Raw genomic sequence first — 24,272 nt, forward strand, 5'->3', positions numbered from 1 at the left:
TCTGAGCAGTCCGATCTTCTGTGATAAACAGAGGCACATTGAATATTTTATTACATCAGTATTAAGGCTTCCTACCTGTGTTTTTGTAGCTTCAAAGAGCTGTGATCCCTCAAACATGTGTATTTCAAAAGTTCACATCATCCAGCTCTTATTAACAATTGATATACTCGTATTGGTATCTCAGAGGTCTGGCTTTGCTGAAATGAACCCCTCAGAGGTTGCGTTATATCTACAGGTTTCTGCTCACTCTGTTTGACTTTTCATACAATTTAGACATTTTACAATTTGCTAATCACTGAAAGGTTAATCAGTCTGTTTCATTAACAAATGATTGGCTGGTTTTGTGAAGTGGATGTTCATGAATTTCAGACACTGCTTTTTATGAACTCTCATGTTTGGGTGAATGCCAGTAGTGTTGTTGAATAATGACTTTAGTCTGTATATGCTTGTAGCTTGACAGCCCCAGTTTAATTTAATTTCATTATATGAAAAAAATAAAACTGGATATTCTTCAATAACTTACTTGTTCAGTACAGTATGAGTTTATAAAGACATATGGGTAAGTCAATACTGACAACACAATGCTTCCCACAGCTTTGAAATATACTTGCGGTGGTAGCCGGGCGAAAAATCCTCCTCTTACCCACGGCACAAAAATCGTCTACTACATGTGACAAACAAATAATGTGTGATTTTTAACAGTATTTTTATTTATTGAAATTAATTTTAATTACATAGCATATTACATTTATTTACATACTAATATTATGCATTGTAAATTATACAAAATTACAGCATTTAAATGGTTCACCTTTTCCTATGTTCTCCTTGCTGTCATACAGTGTCTCTCTCAGTGAGGACACAGATTTTACTAGTAAAATTTATAAAATGAATAATATATGTATCAAATAATGTTCTTAGTCTTTTCTTTCTGTGGGGGAGACTACAATAATTTACTATGAATTAAATGGAAATCAAATTAAATACAATTTATTGTGTAACCAAAATACCAATAATGCCCAAAAGAAAAAGAAAAAACTTAGCGTGTGACTTTTAATTATAAACAAGCCCGAAATACACCGGGACTCTTATTTTGAAATGTCTGTACTATTGCAGGCTAATCCTTCAGATTCTTACAATCGTCTAAAACATTTTATATAAAGGCCATGAAGTAGACTTTGTAATAATTCATCGACTTGAGTTCATTAGTAATCGCTTGGCATAAATCTGCGCTTTTCATTAAGAATCACTTTGAAGCAGTCCAAGTTGCACGAGCTTGTAGAACGCGCAACAGCGCCGCCTTGTGACTTTGCAACATGCAGCGCCCGTGGGAATGCTAGCGGGAGTAAACAGTTCTGACGCACACATAATGAGCAGGTGCGAAACAACTAGTCGATCACGGATGGTTTCATTATCTTGCGCGGATATAAAAGTATAAGAGGATAAAAAATAATAAAAGCAAAAATGTGTCTCCAAATATACTTGGGCGGCCCAAGTAAAGTCTATGTGTGGGAAGCACTGCAACAAAAGATGATGTTTCATGAAACACATCTATTTGCAAAATCAGTCACCCGGAATCAAATCTTCTTGTTCCACATAACTCCCATGTGTTTAAGGCATGTATACTAACCCCCAGGCCTCAGCTCTTTTCAACCAATATTCTTCTGTAACATTTAAGAATGTTCCTCACGTTTGCCAGAGTTTAAACAATGCAAAAAGCCATTTCCATGCCATAAAGTTTCCCTCTCAGGCCTGCCGTTTGTAGTTCTTGAGTGACTTGCCGATAGATTGTCATTCATTCTGGGCTGCTCGGGGATGTGGGAGCTTTTTGCAAGTTCAGCGAAGTGGGAATTTCACAGCAGTGCTTGAGAGAGAGAGAGAGAGAGAGAGAGAGAGAGAGAGAGAGAGAGAGAGAAAAAAAAAACACACAGGAGATGAATGATGCCCTGAGCTCCCTGAGGGAAAATATCCTATGTATTAATGAGTGTGAGTGTCTGTCTCTCAGGCAGGAGGTACTAATGACCTGTCTCAGCTGATCGTCAGGACCGAAGTCTTGTGTTTATCTTCATTGGAATTCAACACATAACAAAGATCTTTTCTTCGTAACCCTGTGGAAAAAATCAATTTCAACGCAGTCTTTGTTTTATAATCAAGTTTGCTCTGTCCTTTTAGAGGGCAAATTTAATTTAATGAAATGTCAGGGTGGTCGTAGCCGAAATCCCCATGTTGCTGTAGTATGACAAGATTCTGTGGTATTTGGATAAATACTACCTTCCTGTGTATTAGAATCCTGAACTTTCATAGGCATTTTAATATCTTATAATTCAGATCATAAACAGGCTTGAGTTTAAATGAATCCAAGGGAAGGAGGAGACAGTTGTGATATGCAAACCTGTTTCTGGGAAAAGCAGAATCGCAGCTTTGTTCTTAAATTCCTCCTCCAAGAAACAACTGCCATTTCTGCTGCGCGTCTGCGGTGAGGAATATGTCTGTGTGTGATTTATTGTGTGGTATTTGAAATCGTAGCCCACATATCGGCCCTGTTGCATGGAGTCGGGAAGATGGTTCAGCGCTATCTGATCGGAGTGGTGGTGTCAGATATTGTTGTGTTAGGGGTGTCAGGGGTGTGAGTGGATGAAAGGTTTTTGAGTTTTGTTTTTTTATATGAGGAAAAGGCTTCAGCCTTTGGTTTGTGGCAAAGACAGAATATATTACTCTAAAAAATGCTGGGTTGTTTCAACTCAAATTTGGGTCAAATATGAACAAACCCAACCATTGTTTTTTAAAATTTTAATTTAAAAAATGTAACCCAACTGTTGACACAATTTTGACCCAAATTTGAGTTAAAACAACCCAGCATTTTTTTGTGTGTGTGTGTGTGTGTGTGTGTTCTTTGATTAGGGGTCAATATGTCTGGTGTCCGAGTTATACCTGAATAATGAGATTCTTAATGTAATTCGGAACACTGTGCTCATCTTTTTTTCCAATAAATGGGAAATCAAAGCCTTTAAGCTTCAAAAAAAGGATGCATCATGAAAGTAGTACATATGACTCATTCATTATATTCAAAGTCATCTAAAGTCATATAAGTTTGTGTCAGTTATTGGAAACTGAAAGTTTCAGATTGAAAGTCGTTATTCACTGAAAATCTGTAGTGGGTTGAATGAATCATTTTGTGAACAAGATCAATTAATTAGTTGAAATGATTTGAGGCAAAATAATTAATTTATTCACAAAACGGACTTCACTGAATTTAATGAATGCTTCAAGAAGAGCTGGAGCGGAAGTCAAGATTTTGCTTGAGTAACGACTTTAAATGGTCTATTTTTTCATGAGTCACAGGCCTTGTTTTTGATACTCTTGTGGTGCTTTTACTTGTCTTTTGATGCTTAAACACTTCTGTATCTTTTCTTGTAATTGCATGAAAACAGTCTTCAGAATTTCTCCATTTCTTCAGATGCAAGTAACTAATAGGGGTTTGTAATGACGTAAGGGTGAGTAAATGGCGACGGCTTTATCATGTTTGGTTAAACTATTCCTTTAAAATCCAATATTACTTCCTCTAGTTTTGAAACCTGACTTTCCTCGTCAGTTGTAATCTGAGCACTTTACACTTAGCGTACACTTGTCTGTTAACACAAGCAGAGTAACCTCTCGTAATAGTCTCTCATTATTTTCTCTTACTGAGGTGAAACCAGAACGTGTTTCCATTTCACAGGAGCTCCGTTTGTCATTGAGGGCCATTGAGAATCTACCCACAATGCCTTGTGGCCCATCAGTGGGTGCCGCTGGGGCTCCAAATTACCTCGTCACAGCTGCTGCTGTTCTGCATGGTTGACCCCACGGAAAGGCTCTGACTGAATTGATTAGAGCCTCGAGCTGAAGTGATGATGTGTTTAAAGAGAGATGATAGAAAATGTCATCATAATGGATTATGCTGCCAATCCATTGGTGATGCCTTGAATGTAAAATATGAACACTGAATATTGATTTTCGGGAGTAGCAAAGCATGTCGTTTGTTTCTGTGAATTTGAGGTACATGACTAAATCACTTTGTGAAGTCAGGTATAAATACTGTAGGCCCATATTTTATGGATCTTTAGTAAATCCAGAGAATGTAAAATTCCTCTTCCTGTCATTCCAATTCAATTTCCTGTTGGTGTGGCTAGTTCAATTTAAAATCCAACTGATTAATTAAAAGCAAGCCAATTCTTAAAGGGGACCTATTATGCTAAATTTACTTTTATAAGGTGTTTGAAGACAGATATGTATCCACAGTGTGTAAACGACCAGCCTATAACAGCAAAAATCCACCCACTCCTTTTTTTTTTTTTTTTTTTAATAATCCCCATAAGTTGGAAAAGTGTTATATTTTTGCACAAATCATTTTACGCTGGACAGCTTCACAAACGAGGGTCAATTCAACACTGGATTTGCACAAAAGATTAACATGACGGCACATGCTAGTCGATGAGTTGAATCAACTCCACAGCAACTACATAAATATTTCCACTAACCGTTCAGAAATGTCCAGATGCATTCTAAAAGTTGTATCTCTCCATCAGTGTCCGACTCCGGTTTGAACAATGTAAGGCTGAACACTGCTACAGACAATCATCATTTTGGCTGCGTGAGATTCTCCAGCTTTGTTGTTGTTGAGTATCTGAAGTGCAAGCTGTTAAAGCTCCGCCCTCTTCTGGAAAGGGGGCTGGGAGCAGCAGCTCATTTGCATTTAAAGGGACACACACAAAAACGGCGTGTTTTGCTCACATCCAAATAGGGGCGAATTTGTCAAGCTATAATAAATGATCTGTGGGGTATTTTGAGCTGAAACTTCAGACACATTCTGGGGACACCAGAGACTTATTACATCTTGTGAAAAGGGGCATAATAGGTCCCCTTTAAATTCTAAATTCTTCTACCCATCATTCCAATTCAAATTCCTGTGGGTGTTCTCAATTTAAAATTAAAATGATGAATTAAAAGTGTACAAATTCTTAAATCCTGACTGCTTCAAGCCCTGAATCTATCCTTGATGATGTTAATATGGCATGAATGAATCCTGGTACCCTGAGTTCTCTTCTCTGGTTGTACTCTTATGCAGTTTTGTTATGTAACTTCATCCCGTTGGCTCAGTGCAGCAGTTTTTTTCAAAGCATTTGTGAGTTGGTACTGGAGAACTAGAATTAAAAGAAAGGGCTCCTTGCCTTCTGACGTCTCAATGAGTTTGTAAATATTTCAGATAGGCTCGGAGAGCAAAAGAGGCATGTAATGAAAGAGTTGTGTAAAACATGAATATGGGAGTTTATATATTTAATGGCAGCTCAAGGGTGTAGGAGAACAGCGACATGCTATTTCTCTGCAGTGCCGACTACGTCTCAAACCCTCGCACTCTGAAGAAAAATAAACAACCCTGTAGAAAATAAATGTTAGCACAGTGCAAACACAACCAGGCTTTCTGGTTTCTTATTTGTGTGCTGTTGTATGATCACCTGCTCCCTCAGAAGATCATCTGAAGGTTGTGTTTGATTGGGACGATGGTCGCTATATGCTAATGATTGATCTGATTTAGCCCGGGTCCTCTGAAGCAATTTACCACCTCCAGCTCCTTTTTATTTTTCTTCCTCAGGGCTTTTTGTGTCACTGAATTGCAGGTGGGGTTAATGAGGTTTTCTCTGAACATAATTCCTGTGTAATGATATACAGCAGATTGGATGAACCCTTTGTGGATATCAGTCTTTCTGTCAGGCGAATGGTTGCCGGGGTTTGGCTTATGTGTGCCTGCCTGGCTTGCTGTTTCTGGGGGTGTTGTAGATGGCCAGATGTTGTGTAGTGTTGGGATAGAGACAGAATAGAGCGCAGGCTGATGTTGATGTTGGATGGAGGAAAGCTTGTCTGAGCTTAAGACCAAATCAGATGGGACGGAGAACAAGGTCTCATACCATAGACGCAGATATGCCCCTTCCCCCATGATGGTATTCAGGAATTACAAGCAGCCTTTACTTCCATGTTCAGCGGAAATGGCTGTGTTTGCTTTAGAGCATGCCCACTGATTGGAGAATTGAATGCTGGGCAGACCGGCAGCCAGCTTTAAACTCTACGCCCTCCTGTACAGACTGCAGTCATCACTGTTCAATGTTTTCCTTCCTGTTTCTCTTTGCCTCATGCAACAACCTTGTATAAACTAGTTTGTTTTATTTTGGTCTATAGATTTAAGGTCAAGCTTTAGTGGTATTCAAACCTTTTTTCCTGTTTTGATCAGTTAGATGCTGGTTGGGAAAAAAATCTGAGCAGTGCCCACCAACCCTAATACCGGAGTACCATCAATACCATATGTCTCCCTAATCAAACACACCTGAATCAACTCATCTGTTCAATAGTAGACTCCAAGATATGAAATGAGTCTGTCAGATAAGGGAGACATCCACAATGTGTATTGTTGGTGGTACTCCAAGACTCCTGTGTTGGGAATTATTAGGGCCCAAGAAGATTTAGTGAAATGTTTTTTTTTTTTTTCTCTGTATTTGCAGATCTTTTCATTTTTAAGTTTTAGTTTAAAGTTAGCCACTAGAGATGCCATATTAAAGTCATTAAAATCCAACACTTTTGAATAAAGGTAGTTTGAAATGAATCTCAGACTTTGTACTGTATATTTAACATTGAAATGTATGCGTTTATTTACACTCAAATATCAAAACATCAGTCAACACATGCATGCACAGACTAAATAAAACGTGGTAACACAAACCTCAAATGTCAACTAGCATAAAACCACACTGGTTCTTACACGTGACCAAACATCATGACATTTGAGGTTCCTGTAACCATATTTGAATGTTGTGCATTGATTTAAGGTTTTGATTTGAGTGTGAATAAAGACTCAATCTTTTCATCACATAAAGTATCATGTTGCTTCAGACAACTTTTATGTTCTTTTTTTGGAGCTTGAAAGTTTTTGGAACCCTCATAATAGGGACCAAAACTGCTGGAACATTATTCAACATGTCGTGTTCTGCAAAAGAAAGAGAGTCATACAGGTTAGAAACAGCAAAAGGGTGAGTAAATGATGACAGTGTTTAATTTTTGGCTGGTTCAAACCCACCAGTTCCCCCTCGAGCAAAGTGTGAGATCCCTCTTGCTTACTCTCTCAATCTCTCTTTTAGACACTCCTGGCCTACTTAAACACAACTGCTGTAACACAAGCTGGAGCGCCTCATGAGTTCCTGCGTGGGAAAAAACTCAGGGGCATTGTTCTGCTGCTCTGACAAGAGTGGTGAACAGTGTTGTGAAAGATCTTATCTTCAGAGGTGTAACTGGTCTGGATTGTCACAGGTTGATGCTGGACCTTACTAATCACTGGGTTTCGGTTTCTACCAAAGAGCAAAACTCCTAGCTCAATAGAAACAGATTTAGTCTCATTGACGAATTTACAGAGCGGGCTTTGTTGGAGCAGAGTGTTTTGTGTGGGGGGGTTACGATACTTCCCTCATTTGTCCTGGCCTGGAAGACTTCTTTGTTGGGTACAAGCTGCACTGCGTCACCCGTCGTTTTGTTACAGTATAAGGCCACCCTCTGAGGCTTAGGAAAAGTTTAGCTATAGCTACACCACAGTTCTCTGCTCAAGGCAAATTTGACAGTTCACCCTCTCATTTTTAAGGGTCTTCTGCTGATTTTTCTCACTCCCTAAAGGCCTAATCAGTGCCCAGGTGGCAAAGTTGGGTACCCGCCCTTGGCCTCAGAACTGCAGATGTCACCCGGTGGGTTCCATGAGCCCCAGCTGTGCCGGCCAGCTGGTTTCTGCACACTATCCTTGCCTCTCCCTGGAGAGATGACCCAAATAGCAAGCCCCAGAGAATACTGAAACGCAACGCAAACAAACAACCCCAATCTGTCAAGTGCAAGTAAAGAGTGGAGGCGCAAGAATGGATCTGGATTTTTAGGTTTCAAGAAGTAGATTAAACATGGCCTTACCCGTCATTCCACACTGTGACCGGTTCCTCTGCTTCGCTCTGGGGGTCCTATAGGGGTTGACAGTGTTGTTTCAGGCAGTGCGGTCAATGTTGAGATTGTCTCCACTTCTTAGAAGTTGGAACCATTGAATGTTGTTTTCCAAAGGAGAAACAGCAGAGCATTATTCTCATGCCCGGTCCTGCTACATACAGTCAGACCTGGACTATTGCGACACCTTGCCAAGAATTCACACAGTAACCAGCGATGGTACTCAATCCAAAGAAGTCTGTTTTTCTTTGTTTTTTCTGCTTTGTTTTAACTGGTCCAGAACATCTTATCCTACTTTGGAGCCAGCGAGTCTGCAACAGTGCTGTTGTTGTGTTAGACCACTTGCACTTAGACAGTGTTAATGACTCTTGCTAATGGGCCAAAGCTTCCGATCCCTTGTGGTGTAACTGGAGAATAAGAGAAGGTCATACGTCTGTAAATGGTATCGGTTTTCTCCTCCACTTATTAGCGCACAGCGAGCAATACCCTGCAAGTTTACTACGTCCCTCGATACCTGTACTTTCAACACAGGAGCCAATATTGTTGATATTACAGAGGAGCTAGTTTACAAGGTACACTTTGACCAAATATTTACACATTTCTGATGTTTGTGCCTTGCCTGTATATGCAGCGTTGACTTAAGGGAAATCGTAAAACCAGACTACAGAGGATATTAGCCAGGCATCTTTAAATAAATTTAATATCCTACTGACTTGGCTGTCGGAAGTTCACACTCGGGGCAGCAGCAGTAATTTTCCCCTCATGTCTTTTTCACTGTCTAATGGCTTTATATTTCCTGCCCGCTCTGCCAGCATAGCTGCTGGGAGCAGGAGCGGGGGGAAACAGCCTTGCAGTGCACTGCAGCAGAGATGGGCACACAAGCTTCTGCTCTCTCTCTGCGTCATCTTCATGAGAACCTACAGACTTAATTCCCTGTGGGAAAATAGCCTGTCTGCATCTCCCGCCCTCTCATTCTCTATCACTCTCTCTCTGGTCATTCTTCATCCAAGCAGGTTCTGTCGCCCTGAGGAAGGCCTCTGAGTCTGGTGATGACTGACAGCAAGAATGCCTCTGTTCTTCTCTGCGTACCATGTGCACTCTACTGTAGCATCTTCTAGGCAGCCGCCTCCTCCATTTAATCTCTGGTACATACAGTAGGAGTTCCCTTCTGTAGGTTTCAGTAAGTCTGAGTGCTCCTGCCCCCCTTAGGAAGAAGGTGGTAGTGCCTCTGTTGAGGTCAACTTAACAGCTCACTGAAGTGCCTTGAAACACGCAGCGTTTGTGTTGATGTTATTTCTACTGAAACAGGAAACTCGTTATTGGCCAGCTCCTGCGTCAGCATCACACGCAAACATTGTGATGCTCATTTGTAAAGCGTCAGCCAGTACTGAGTCAGCGTTCGGACATAATCACGGAAGGAGACTGACAGGAAAGAGAAGAAATTGTTGAATGAAGTCGTTATTTTGGCGCACAAAAAGTATTCTCGTCACTTCATAACATTAAGGTTGAACCACTGTAGTCACATGGACTATTTTAACGATGTCTTTACTACCTTCAGGGCATTGAAAGTGGTAATAATGTTGAAGTCTATCAGAGGCCAGAAAGCTCACAGATTTCATCAAAAAATATCTTAATTTGTGTTCTGAAGATGAATGAAGGTCTTACAGGTTTGGGATGACATGAGGGTGAATAATTAATGACAGAAATTTCATTTTTGGGTGAACTAACTCTTTAAGACAGCTTGTATTGTTTTATTGCTACACCTAATTACAGTTTATTTCATCTCTAACTGTACAGGACCTCAGCAGTAGAGAGAATCACTGTAATTAGGTTTAAAAATAGACACCTTTTATTATTTAAGAGGTATCGTTAAACATTAAATTAATGCCAGTACTAACAATGTATCAAACTGTGGGTTGAAAACCGTACGGTTCTTGTTTTATGGGAACCGTTTCAACCCTGACTGATTTCTCACCTAAGCTGTCTGTTGTTGGCAGAGGTTTCTCATTCCTTTATCTTTAGTTTTTTTTTTTTTTTTCCTCTCAGAGAACTCTGTTCTGTCTGGAGGTGTGATTTATGTATTCTTTTATTGAATTCCTGTGCTTTGTTTAAACGGAATATGGCAGTGGTGGTTTAGTGCTTTTCTCAGTTTCATTGGCAGCGTTAAAACCGGTCTCACCTGGTCTGCTTTGATCTTGAGACAGTCAAACTCTGTTGAAGACATGGCAAACGTGTGTGATTTATGAAACCACTTAGAAAGTGTGATACTCGAAAATGAGAAGGCTTGTAATTGGCTGAGATGTTTTACCTGCTCTGCTAGTTGCTAAAATTGCATGTGCCAAAAATGTAGAGCTTTGTTAAATGGGAAGTTTCTTTTTTTTGTGTAAACTATTCCTGTATACCTTCACAAGAAGAAGAGTGAGCGCACAGGACAGTTAAAGCTTATTATCACCTCTTTTCTTAGACCGCTGAAAAAATGCGAGGGTTGACAGAGGAGTAATTTTATCGTTGTAATGAAGAGTGTTTCTGCAATTAGCCTTTTGTCCTCTACAGCTGAAGTTCAGGCCCTCGGATCCAAACATGCGTGACTCCCTCATCCCATTTAGCCTGACTGAGGAGCCTGTCGTCTAAATGTCTGTGCTGGTTAAAGATCCCCCACTGAACATTTTAGCTGTGGTCACACAATGCTCTTGAATGCAGATTGCGGTGCATTGCATGGCTGCTATCTGGCTTATTTGCTCTGCGGTAGAAACTTTTCATCTCATTTGATGCTGTGGCCCCCTAATTGTAAGGGGCCCTCTGGCATTTCCAGCCCTAAAGCTGTTGCTCAACCATCAAAATGTATTTACTATAATGGAAATAAATCTGACCCTGAAGAAACTGGCTGAAGAGATGCTTGGACAGTTTGGAGAGCACATTACACCATTGTTTTAGGCGTTGTTACCAGGCTGGAATATTTCTTAGTCTTTAGGTAGTCACACTGGCTTAGTGTATGTAAGCGGTTTCTGTGTTTATTTGAACAGTATGATGAGTTTGATTTGATAATTCTCTGTAATATGTAGTAGAAGCTTGTTGAGAGAAAACCATTTGGGAGATGCAAGAACCAGCAAGAAAAGGGCAACAGCGCCCCCCTGTGACCTAGACACTGTTCTCATAGCTTTGTTTGTCTGGTAACTTGGTTGTTGCATCAGAAATTTTATATAAAATGATTTGTTTTTGGCTTAACACATTGTTTTTGGATTATACATTTATTAATTCAAAAATATGTTTTTATTATTAAAAAAAAATAGCAGATGCTTCTATCTTAAGTAGCTTTACTAGTGCCTGTTGAGCTATAAGAATTTAAATTGATCTAACAACTTTGAATATTGGATTTAAGCAAAAGGATTTGTGTCTTTTAAGATGTACTATAAATGCTAAAAAGTAATTCAGGGGACCTGTTACCAGAACTTAAATAAATGGATACTTGCAAGTTAAAAATTCTAATTTATTGTTTTAATTAAACCTTTTTAAGATGCAATCATTATTTTGTAGAGTTATGTTGACATAATGTTGATCATTACGTCAACTTAATATCAACTTAATTATAATTTAAACTCAAATTTCTGCATTAATTGGCTTTTTTTTAAATTAGGTTGTAGTAACTTATTTAAATTGTCTTGATAACTTCAAAAATTAGGCAGTGGATTTCTAGTTCCCAGCATGCTTTGTATAGGACTGGATATGGAGAATAAATGTTGAGATTAAGTGTTAATTTATTTGTTTTTAGTGAAGGAAAAGACCTTTAGTAGTTTAATGCTGTTATGTTTGACCACAAGTTTTCTTGGTCACCATTGTGCTGAAGAATAGATACATGAAGGTAAACATCACATTGACTCTATAAGCAATGCACTAATGCCAGTGAAAAGTAATATCTTGTTCATTAAATATACATGATAATATGTAAATTAATACATAATAATAATAAAAATAATAGATTAAATGTTATGTTAACATGTGCTATGATGATAGCTGTTAATTTCAACTGAAATAGGTAAGATTGATTAATTCCAAGGCTACAAAGCTGGTAGTTGGAGGGACTTAATTTTTTTGAGTAATCAACTTAAAAATGTGTTTATGCTACAAATTAAGTTCCTCTAACTCAGTGAAGCTTGTTGGTTGAACGTAAATTCACAAGTTGTCAACTCAAAATTGATGCAAACTGTTATTATTTTTGTTGTTTTTGAGCCAATGCATTATTTTTTTGAATGTAGATGTACAATTTATTGAAAACATGCTTGAACAATCTAATGTGAGGCAATCTATATACTGTATTAGTGACTGTTTCCTCCTTATTCCTTGATAACTGAGTTTGTAAGACCTAAAATGACAGTGCTTTTAAAATATACCAGGCATTTTACTTGGAAAGAAAGTCCAGACTTCAACTGACCTTAAAAAGTTCACACTTTTGAAGTGTACTTTCCTGCTGGTTTCCCAGTGGCCCGACCCGCTGTCTTTGATGTTTGACGTTAGATTCAGAAAGATGCTGAGTGCTTCTCTTCAGTCTGTGCTGAACTCAGCTGGCCATAAGTGACAGATGTGATTTATGCTTCATGACTCGCTTTCTGAATTTGAGCTGTCCTAAAAAAAATAAAAAAAAAATAAATAAAAAAAAGTGTCTGCAAGAAATGGAGTGAGGGGTGCCCTCAGACTTTACTCCTGTGTATCAGTGTTGACTGGAGAGAACAACCCACGTGTCATTCCAAACCAAGATCACTTTCTTCTGTGGAATACAAATAGAAATATTTTGAAGTGATGAAAGTAAATGCTGACCAGAGATTATAAAAAATGTCAATATATTTCAAATCTTGTGAAGCCATATGAAAGCTTTGTGTGAGGAATAGACTAAAATTTGTTGATTCACTAGTGCTGCAGTGTGCATAATATACAGTAGCACATGAGAAGTATCCTACTTTTATGGTACTCTTATGCATTATTGTGTCTTTTTTTTTTTTTTAGATTTTTGGGGACCTTAGTCCTCATTCACTTTCAGTGTATGGGGGCAGTTTGTGGCCAAATGGTTAGAGAGTCGGACTTGTAATCCGAAGGTCGTGGGTTCGAGTCTCAGTGCCGGCAGGTGGGAGGAGTGAATGAGCAGCGATCTCATTACCCACAATTGGATGGGTGAAATGCAGAGCACAGATTCTGAGAATGGGACACCATACTTGTCATGTCAAAAAAGTGATTTTCTCAGGATACACGTGTCAGTGATATTGGTCAGATTATACATTTATAATAATAATAATAATAATAATAATAATGTTTTTTTTATTTTTTATATAGCGCCTTTCTGCAGACTCAAGGACGCTTTACAATCATTTTAATTTAGCAGATATTAATTTAGCAGATGCTTTTAATCCAAAATGTCTTTGCTTTTCTAGCACCACTTGAGCCACAAGAATTACAATTGTGCTAGTTATTTTTAAATGATTATTTTGAGAGTTAGAATGATTTAGGCAAAAATTGAGTACATCGAAAACATGTTTGAACAATCAAATGTGATGCAATCCAGATAATAATGACTGTTTCTTCCTTTTTGCTTGATTTTCACCGGGACATTTTTTTTTGTATGATATTCATTTTTATGACGACAAATTCAGTAAGTAATTAGTTAGACTGATTTCAGACTTAAAATTATTTTTTTTAGAAGAACCAGCTCTTAAAAGGTTCTTAATTTTCTCTTAATTCAATAAAAAAAATTGTCATTTACTCACTCTCATGTCTATTTTGTATAATGTATAACACAAAAGAAGATATTTTGAAGAACTTGACTTGATTGTATGGCCAAAAAACGAAATGAGGGAGAGAACATGACAGAATTGTTTTTAGATGAACTATCTGTTTAAGTTTGTATGCAGTCACTTGAAGAAAGGTGAAGTAGAAAGATACTGTATTTTTTATTTATTTTTTTCTCTTATAGCGTTTAATTCACCCTGGAAACTCACAGCTCAAGTAAAATATATGTATTTTATGCTGTGCCACTGTAGATTCAGCACTGATGCAAACCATCCTCAGTGAACAGGCAGTCAGGGTTAAAGAAACATGCTACAGCTTTGGCCGGCCACTGTTTTTATTGGACTGCTGTTTTATTTGTCCTCTATAAAGCGTCCTGCTGCTGCTTTTGCTCCACAGATCTTCCTAGTGATTCAAACAGTGATTTAAGGAGCGTATAGGAAGGAAGCTCCTTCCTTTCAGTGTTTCTGGTTGCAAATATGACTGGCTGTTATTGTGACATTATCACCCTTCTTTATTTTCCTTTTCATCATTTTGCATCTCCCTCACTCCCTTCTGATTCCAGGCCATTCCTCCCTCTGCTTGGCTAGGCCTTTGGATCGAGGGACTGTTATTTTTCCTCTTCTGCTTTTATGAGGGACATTTACAGCTGAGGTCATATTGTTCTTGTGCTTGCGACACGTCACCTGATGCGTTTAGCACAGCCGTTAGGTCATGTTTTTGCGGTGTTCACCTGCAGGTGAAAGTTTTTAGACTCTCAGTAGCTTGGAAAGTTGATGACGTGACAGGGGATTGAAACTAAATCTGCAGTAGCTGGAGATTGCATCTAAATGCTACTGGCAGCATGCGAGTGGTGGATAATGTGTCTTTGAAGTGATGTGGAATATCGCTTTTACACAAAGGTAGAAACTTTAGGTAGTGGTTTATTTGAAAATGCTGGAGTTAAAATCATTATTTCTGTTTTCTTTCTTGTGTCTTTGCAGTCTAGGTGATCAAGCAGGAGTGCTTCTCTGACAGCAAGTGGAAACCCAGGTGTGTATCTTCTGATTTCCTCTAGTCTTGTGTGGGATTCTGCAATATACCTGTAATAAAAGAGTATGTGATATGCATATGAAATAATCATTTTGGCAAATTTTGATTCTTGACCAAAGCAACAATGTGCTGCTCTTCAGTGGAGTTCAGGCAGTGTGAGTTGTGACAGTTCATGTACGGATTCAGTATAGAATTTTTTTTCAGTATTCGGTATACATATAGCGTTTACTGAATTTAATGTTATATGCTATCATTCTGTAATCTATTAATCAATGTAGGATTTTGTTTAATGTCTGAATAAGAAAAAAAATATATAGTAAAACAATAAAAACGGTAATATTGTGAATAAATATTACTATGTAAAATAACACTTTCCATTGTTATATATTTTAAAATGTAATTTATTTCTGTGCTAGCAAAGCTAAATTTTCAGCATCAGTGTCACGTGATCCTTCAGAAATCATTCTTATATGCTAATTTGGTGCTTAGTAAACATTTCTTATCAATGTTGAAAGCAGTTGTGATGCTTAATATTTTAGTGTGATATTTATTGATGAACGAAGTTCAAAAGAACAGCATTTATTTGAAACAGAAATCTTTTGCAGCATTATAAATGTCTTTAGTGCCACTTTTGGCCAATTTAATGCATCCTTGTGGAATTATTAAAGGGATAGTTCACCCAAAAATGAAAATTGTCATCATTTACTCACCCTCACGTTGTTCCAGACCTGTGTGAGTTTCGGTCTTCTGTTGAACACAAAAGATATTTTGAAGAATATTTTATGATATTTTTTGAAGATATTTTTTGGGTGAGCTATCCTTTTAATGGTTTTTGTTGTCGTTTGTTTGTTTTCTTACTGACCTCAAACTTTTGAACAGTAGTGTATGTGTGTAAACTTTTTTTTTTTTTTTAACTTGTTTGCATAGTGGTTCAGTATTGAACCCCAGTTGTTGTTTACTGATGGGGTGTCTGTAGTGTGTTGCCCAGGTCAATAATTTCAGTGGGTAGGTCAGGTAAATTTTGCTTGTTTGTATTCATACAGTCATTGCATTTGAAATGTCTTTGAGGTACTGCTGTAGTTCCACCTTATTCCATTAGAGGGTGCTGGAGAGCTCCTTTTGCCCTTGTGACATCTTCATTCACACATTCTGCTTCAGTGTTCAGATGTGGCAACATGTAAATTTACTGGATAAATTACAGAGCAGCTACCATCTTGCTTTTTATGTGCAGAATCTAATGAAAATTTGCTGCCATTTCCAAAGGTTATAAAAATAATGCTTGGGCTGTTTATAGATGCAGTCTGAAATATCATTGGATGTGTTAATGTACTAAAATCTTGATTTATTATTATTTATTCTTATTTATTTATTTTGAATAGTTGTGACTGAATGTGTGTGTGGTTTATTGGGCATTTTCTGTGTAGTAATATTACTGGATAAGGTGCAATGGTTTGCTTTGGCCTCATGATGGCGTTAGTTACTTCTAGATCTTCAGGCTGAAACTGAACATGAGCTGATATGGAGCAAGTGAGTAGATCTAGACTGCTTAATGATTAAAGATTTCTTTAATTGCTCTAAACAGCTGTTGCATTTAATATCAGGGCTGGTTTAAAACCGAACTCCTATTTGGCTGGTTGCTTTGGAAATATTGCACATTTAAATCCATTTTCACAGATTCCCTGTTGCCCAACATCAAATATAAGCTCTGAGCTTCTTCAGAAGTTGCATGAATGTGTGTTTTCTAAGAAGTATTAGACATACGGGGGGAGCTGAAAGTGAGTGAGAATATATTAAGTCTCTGATGTTTTCTTTTACCATCTTAGCTACTTAAAAAATATCTATAAAAAATGAGAGCACATCCTGATTCCCACATCCCCCAAATTTTACCACCATCTTTCTTTCCATCTGGCTGTCCATGGTGATTTTAAGAGAAATTGATGCAAGCCACATATATATATTTTTTTTATTTTATTATTATTATTTTTTTTCCACTATGTAACTTTTGGCCCTCGGATAAATATGACCCTTCACAATAGAAAATGATTTACAATGAACTCTGTTAGACAGCTACATATGGCAATTTATCTGTTCAATAAAATACTGCATCTCCATGTCACTTTCACAACATTTCAAATCCCTCAGTTCTCAGTTTGCCATCTTTGAAAAGCCAAACCAATGTTGATTCTTGTTTTATTACGAGCTCTGTCGTGTTCTGTTTTTGCCAGCCGACTCTCCTCTGTTTGGTGTGTTTTCAAAGTGGGTGATTTCCCATAGGTTTGAGATTTAGCATGGTTCATGTCAACCTTTCTCACTCATTGTGACAACTAACTTATGCCACTCCAACACCGTACATGCGCCAGCATAGCTGGAGCAACTTTATTCTATGTACGGATATGACAAGACACTCACAGATGAGTGACGTATGTATGCAGTTTCCTGTGAAGTAAAATATAAACACTCACTGTAAACTCAAATAAGTTGGGCCAACTCAAATTTGAGGTAATCGGTTACATCAAATTTTTTGAGTTATGATGTTCCCAATTTTAAGCATGCAGAACTATCAAGTTTTGAGTTTGTAGTACTCGTACATGTTAATTGCTCCTAACTTGAAGTACTGAGTTGGCTAACTCATACAAAGTTAGCCAACATAAAAGATTTAGTTAATTAACTTTTTTTATTTTGAGTTCTTGCAAATCAAATGAGTTATTTACAGTAGGCTTACCATAGTGAACCAGGGTAAGACAAAAACATGTTTTGGATGAAGGATTGATGTATTGGCTCTTTATTTAAATTGTTAATTTTGAACAGAGAAAGTTACATATTGGACCTTTTAAAGGGTTAGATCACCCAAAAATGAAAATTCAGTCATTTATTACTTACCCTCATGCCGTTCCACACCCGTAAGACCTTCGTTCATCTTCAGAACACAAATTAAGATATTTTAGTTGAAATCCGATGGCTCCGTGAGGCCTTCACAGGGAGCAATGACATTTCCTCTCTTAAGATCCATAAAGGTACTAAAAACATATTTAAATCCGTTCATGTGAGTACAGTGGTTCAATATTAATATTATAAAGCGACAAGAATATTTTTGGTGCCAAAAAATATCAAAATAACGACTTATAAAGTGATGGCCGATTTCAAAACACTGCTTCAGGAAGTTTCAGAGCATAATGAACCAGCGTATCGAATCAGCAGTTCGGAGCGCCAAAGTCACGTGATTTCAGCAGTTTGGCGGTTTGACACGCGATCTGAATCATGATTTGATACGCTGATTCATAATGCTCTGATGCTTCATGAAGCAGTGTTTTGAAATCGGCCAACACTAAATAAGTCGTTATTTTGGGTTTTTTTGGCGCACCAAAAATATTCTCGTCGCTTTATAATATTAATATTGAACCACTGTACTCATATGAACTGATTTAAATATGTTTTTAGTACCTTTATGGATCTTGAGAGAGGAAATGTCATTGCTCCCTATGAAGGCCTCACGGAGCCATCGGATTTCAACTAAAATATCTTATTTTGTGTTCCGAAGATTAACGAAGGTCTTACGGGTGTTGAACGGCATGAGGGTGAGTAATAAATGACAGAATTTTCATTTTTGGGTGAACTAACCCTTTAAGTAACTAAATGTATATATATATTACTGCAGCGGAACAGGGATTAAAATATGAAATAATTGCAGTTTTATCATATATAACCAAAAAGAAGTTATATATCCTATTGCTGAAAGGATGTCAGGGGAATAAATGTGTTTTTTGGCCATGTGAAGAACGGAACCCATGCTTTTGATTGGCTGAAGGTTTGGTGATGTCATTACCTGGACTGGCGAGAACAGACTGCTCTTGCCTCAGGTAAAATAGCAGGGTACGTGAAAGAAAAGGGGAAGTGAGAAAACAAATCCAGCACGAAGTCTCCAGCGGTTTCTGTTTACTTTGTCTAACCTTGTAAAGCTTTTCTAGTGTCCTCTCCTCAGAGCTTCCTGCTTCTCTCTCTCCTCTCACCAAGTACCAAAAGGAGAGGAGGGGGGAGGAGACCACGCGTGTGTTTGTGTGTGGTAGAGCTGAAAGAGTGGAGTGAGGGAAGGGGGCTGCCGGCGCACACCTTCACTGAGTGGCTCAGAAACACAGGACAGTGCAGTCAGGTAGCTTCCTGTCTCCCGACTCAAGTGTCAGGGTCAACCGGCCATGGCCCTGGTTGTGGACGCCGCGCACTGCATGGGGGCCTACTACTGCCTCGTTAGGACCCGATTCAAGCGGCGACGCAAGAAGCGGTCGGAGCGGAAAGGTCAGAAACCCTTTCTTTAACGGGCCTGGTGGAGATCTTTGATCGGGGTTTCGACTTCTAAAACTTGATCGTACACAGCGCTTTCTTCAGTGCGTGTGATTTGCATTTCTAGACAGAGTAGTGGGGATGAAATACTTTAGGGAAGTTGACGTGTATACTTTTCAGAATAAGGTTTTTCGGAGATTGTTGGAGTATGAAAATACTATTTCAGTCTTTCTATAATGTTTATGCATGACTCCATATTAATTGAAAGAATGTGTGCAATATTTGTGCCGTCATCATTGCAGGATTATTTAAAATGAACTAGTGAAGTTAACAAAGTAATTTTTTATTGTTCTGCTTGGTCAAATCTAAAGCTCGTATCACAGTTTTAGGATCTTCTGTATAATGCAGCTGTGTACCTTTGCTAATAATTATGAAAATTGAGTAAATAAGTTCAGAAATAGATTTCAGCCACAAGAATATAGAAATATCAGGGTGTCTGCAGGCTCTTTCCAATAATCTTACATTATCAGTCTCCTTGATTTATAATCAAGTCTTAAATATTGTTTTTGAAAGTATCTAAAGTTGGTTCTGCAGTTTGTTTTTAAAATAGGCTTGGATGTTAATTTTCCATGAACTAATAAAGAGGATATCATGCTTGATTTTAGTCCTCACATTAACATCTTTTATATCTTTAATGTATTTTTGTTTATATTTTTGTAAGTTATGAGTATTAATGTGGTCAAAATTACAGATCATCTGAGAAAAATCAAAGTTTTTAAGCCAACTCAGAATATTTTTGTACCATTAAAAGGTATATAAACTGATTGAAATTTGTTTTATGTATTTCCCCCTATTAAATGACTTGATGAGGATCTTTAAGTCCTTTTTTAATTTCCTAAAAGGTCTTAAATTTAAATCCCTTGAACATGCAGATATCCTGAAGATTATGACTAATATATATTTAACACATAGGCTAGGCTCACATAGTATAACATTGACATTAAAATTCACAAATGCAGCATTTTCTTTAGTGGTTTGTATGTGGTTTGGATTTATGCATGATTCAGTTTCTTGTTGCAGGAGTTATTTATTTTTGCAGTGTTTTATGAATGATTTACATTTCTGTGGTTAGTCTAGGTGGATGGATGAAGTGAGATGCTGTTCTCACTGAAATTGTTGTAGTCTGCCGTGGAATGAGCAGCTTGTGTGTCTGATGGATCACCATGGTGATGAGCCACAAACAGAAAAACCAAAGATCGCTTGAAAGCATACTGAAGTGTGAATTCTATTGAATTAATAAACTATATATATGTATTCTGCAGTGATCGTCCCTGCTCTCTGACAGATATTTTGAGATCCTGAAATGTCACACTTGTCTCTTTGACAGCTGTCAAGAGCAAAAACGAAGGCACTCTCTCCCTGTCAGTCATGTTATATGAAGGTGGTGTTTTGGTCTAAGTTAGGAAATATCGCTTTCAGCAACTTTTAACTGGCTTAATAACTCCTTTCTTTTTTAAAATGTAATTTTATGGGTCCTTTTAGGTGTGAAATCTTATTTAAAATGGGAACATTATTTTAAAGGCTATTTTTTTCTTTTCTGCACCGTCATCTTATTTTATATGAAGAACCAAAGTGTGTATAGAAATGGTAAAGTTAATTAGCTGCTTTTTGCAGTAGGTAATGGAATCAAAGTTTTGTGAATGTCGGTTTGAGATTTACATTTCAGCTTCTTTGACCCAAATCTGCCTTGAGGACTTTTTGGAAGTTTTCATCTTTTTTTAGTTAACGTGTGTAATAATTCTGTCCTACTTTGGAAAGTTACAGTACTTGGTTTAAGTGTTTAGTGGGCACTATACAGTATGTGTGTATATTAGGGGTGTAAAGGTTCAAATTACTCACGGTTCGGTTTGTATCAGTGTTTTAGGGTCATGGTTCAGCATTCTGCAACAAATATATTTATGACTTTCTAGACTTTATTCAAACTGCCCTGCTTATTTTGACGTTACCTTACGCAAACCTCGCAAGACGATATCAATCCGCTTCAGCTATTGTGTATATTAGTCTGCATCAGGTAACTAGTTGGCATGTCTGTTCTTCCTATTTGGAGTAGCGTATCAAATCAATGAAAATCCTTTAGTTTAAACATGCTCATGTGAATATAGTTCTTTTGTGTTTGCTTTATGTTTGTTCTGAGAATAGACATGATATTCTTTTCCTCACCAGAACTTGTAATATTCAAAAACAACAGTCCTGGGTGCCTTAAAATGCTGTCCAAATAGGCAGCTCACTAGTTTTTGGAGCACAGCTTGCACGTTTCTCCACCTGTCCAGGAGCGGGGTGAGGTATTGGGTGTCGCACTCAGGCAGTGTGCGGATAAACCCAGGCAGGAGGTGTGGCGGCAGCTGCTGAGGTGTGAGTTTAGAGGTATTATCCAAGCATTCACCGTTTGCCTTTACATTCTGTGCTGTGCGGGTTGAGAACTGAGACCTGTCATCCAAGCAAATCCTCCGCTGCTGAAGTGGCGTTTTCAGCATGCCTCACACCCCCTAATGCGGCCTGGCAACTTAAGGCGGCTTTGTCAAACCCGTGAGTTTGTCTCCTCCTCTTATCTGGGGCAGGATGCCGAAGGAAAGCAGAAAACGGAGGCATGATTCTCTTTAAGAAGTCATCTGCTAATGTAATTCCCTCACTCACGGGCCTGATTGGGCCACATTGTGTCGGCGTCGTCTCTCAGTGTGGTTGAAGCCTGACGTTGAGCTGGCTCCAAGTTATCTTTGGAACTTTAGGGGCTTTGCATCACTCATGAATCCTGCAGCATTGGTGGTAGTAATGAACGTGCTGTGAGGATATGGTGTGGCATTGAAAATCATAAAAATCACATTGTGGGTGTTCAAATAGGTGTAAATAGAAGTCCAAGTTGAGAATCTATACACAGTTCTGCTCATTAGTTTACACCACCTTGCAGAATCTTGAAGATGTTTTATCGCATTATTTTGTTCTCATATTTTATTTTTATTTTTTATTTTAAAGGTGCCCTAGAATTAAAAATTGAATTTACCTTGGCATAGTTAAATAACAAGAGTTCAGTACATGGAAATGACATACAGTGAGTCTCAAACACCATTGTTTCCTCCTCCTTCTGTAAATCTCATTTGTTTAAAAGACCTCCGAAGAACAGACGAATCTCAACATAACACTGACTGTTACATAACAGTCTGGATCATTAATATGTACGCCCCTAATATTTGCATATGCCAGCTCATGTTCAAGCCATTAGACAAGGGCAGGATGTCTGGATGTGCACGGCTGAATCATCAGACTAGGTAAGCAAGCAAGGACAATAGTGAAAAATGGCAGATGGAGCAATAATAACTGACATGATCCATGATATCATGATATTTTTAGTGACATTTGTAAATTGTCTTTCTAAATGTTTCGTTAGCATGTTGCTAATGTACTGTTAAATGTGGTTAAAGTTACCATCGTTTCTAACTGTATTCACCGAGACGAGAGAGCCGTCGCTATTTTCATTTTTAAACACTTGCAGTCTGTATAATTCATAAACACAACTTCATTCTTTATAAATCTCTCCAACAGTGTGTAATGTTAGCTTTAGCCACGGAGCACTATCAAACTCATTCAGAATCAAATGTAAACATCCAAATAAATACCATACTTAAGCGATTAGACATGTTGCATGACGAACACTTTGTAAAGATCCATTTTGAGGGTTATATTAGCTGTGTGAACTGTTTATGGTGTTTAAGGCAAGCGTGAGCTCCGGGGGCGGGGAGCAAGAGAATTTAAAGGGGCCGCAGCCTGAATCTGCGCATAGTTAATGATGCCCCAAAATAGGCAGTTAAAAAAATGAATTAAAAAAAATCTATGGGGTATTTTGAGCTGAAACTTCACACACATTCAGGGGACACCTTAGACTTATATTACATCTTTTAAAAAGACGTTCTACGGCACGTTAAAAAAAAAAAAAAAAGAATGCTTCTCTGTAGATGCTTCATATCTAAGAAAAAAATCATTTGTTTATTGAAATAAACCTGAAATTAAATATATACAGTCTCTTACAAAAGTCAGTACACCCTTCACATTTCAGTAACTATTTTAGTATATCTTCTCAAGGGACAATACTATAGAAATGAAACTTGTATATAGACCTGAACCTCCAGACCTGAACCCTATTGAGCACCTGTTGGGCATCCTCAAGCAGAAGGTGGAGAAGCGCCATGTGTCTAACATCCAGCAGCTCTGTGATGTCATTATGGAGGAGTGGAAGAGGATCCCAGCAACAACCTATGAAGCTCTGGTGAATTCCATGCCCAGGAAGATTAAGGCATGGCTAAGTAACAATGGTGCTCACACAAAATATTGACACTTTGATCACAGTTTTCACATGTTCACTTAGGGTGTACTCACTTTTGTTGCCAGTCATACAATAATGGCTGTATGTTGAGTTATTTTTAGAGGACAGTAAATCTATACTGCTATACAAGCAGCACATCGATTACTCTAAAGTATATACAATTTTCATTTCTATAGTATTGTCGCTTGAAGATATACTAAAACGGTTGCTGAATTGTGAGGGGTGCTCACTTTTGTGAGATACTGTAAATATTACATGAAATATTTGTATTAAAAATATATATATAAATTATATATAAATAATAGGGGTGTGACGAGATCTCGTGGCACGAGATCTCGCGAGACTAAACTGTGACGAGATTTCTCGTCGAGGCGAAAAGTAGTCTCGTGATGTTGCCATGACAGAGTGTTAGGATGATTAGGAAAGAATATGCCACCGCTACGTTTACATTATGCCTCCACTGTCGTTTTGCTTTGTATTTAAATAAAAAAAAAACATTTAATTCAGTTGGATAACGGTCGCCGCCGCTCCATATTTACAGAGTACGCGCGACCGTTTAAAAGTGAAAGTAAACGCGCGCGCGCATTCAAACGTGATTTCAATACCCCGCATTTTGAAAGCGGCTCACTGATGAATACAGATATCTCTCAATATGAAAGCTATTTTAGGCTGGGCAGTGTAGTTGTAACCATCTCTCAGCTCTGTATCAAAGAAAAATTTGGTCTTATTTGATCTTTGAATATTGAGAGAGTGCGATTATGGTTGCACTTATTGTAAAGTGTTACCATAAAAATGAATAACAGTTTTCTCTTCTTATTAT

At 37.9% G+C, this 24,272-nt stretch overlaps 1 protein-coding gene across 7 annotated transcripts in view; it reads left to right on the forward strand.

Moving 5' to 3' along the window:
* Nucleotides 1-24,272, forward strand: part of adarb1b (adenosine deaminase RNA specific B1b) — a 177,908-nt gene that overhangs the window by 97,186 nt on the left and 56,450 nt on the right. For 3 of the 7 annotated variants that reach the window (XM_048194548.1, XM_048194547.1, XM_048194551.1), the window contains one exon: nucleotides 14,754-14,802. The exons of 2 other annotated variants lie outside the window; for them this stretch is intronic. The gene's annotated coding sequence lies outside the window, so the exon portion shown is untranslated. Of the gene's footprint in view, nucleotides 1-14,581; nucleotides 14,673-14,753; nucleotides 14,803-24,272 lie in introns of those variants that run through there. 2 more of the 7 variants (XM_048194550.1, XM_048194553.1) reach the window with 2 other exon arrangements.

Source organism: Megalobrama amblycephala, linkage group LG6 (assembly GCF_018812025.1).
Source record: "Megalobrama amblycephala isolate DHTTF-2021 linkage group LG6, ASM1881202v1, whole genome shotgun sequence".
NCBI classification, from domain to species: domain Eukaryota; kingdom Metazoa; phylum Chordata; class Actinopteri; order Cypriniformes; family Xenocyprididae; genus Megalobrama; species Megalobrama amblycephala.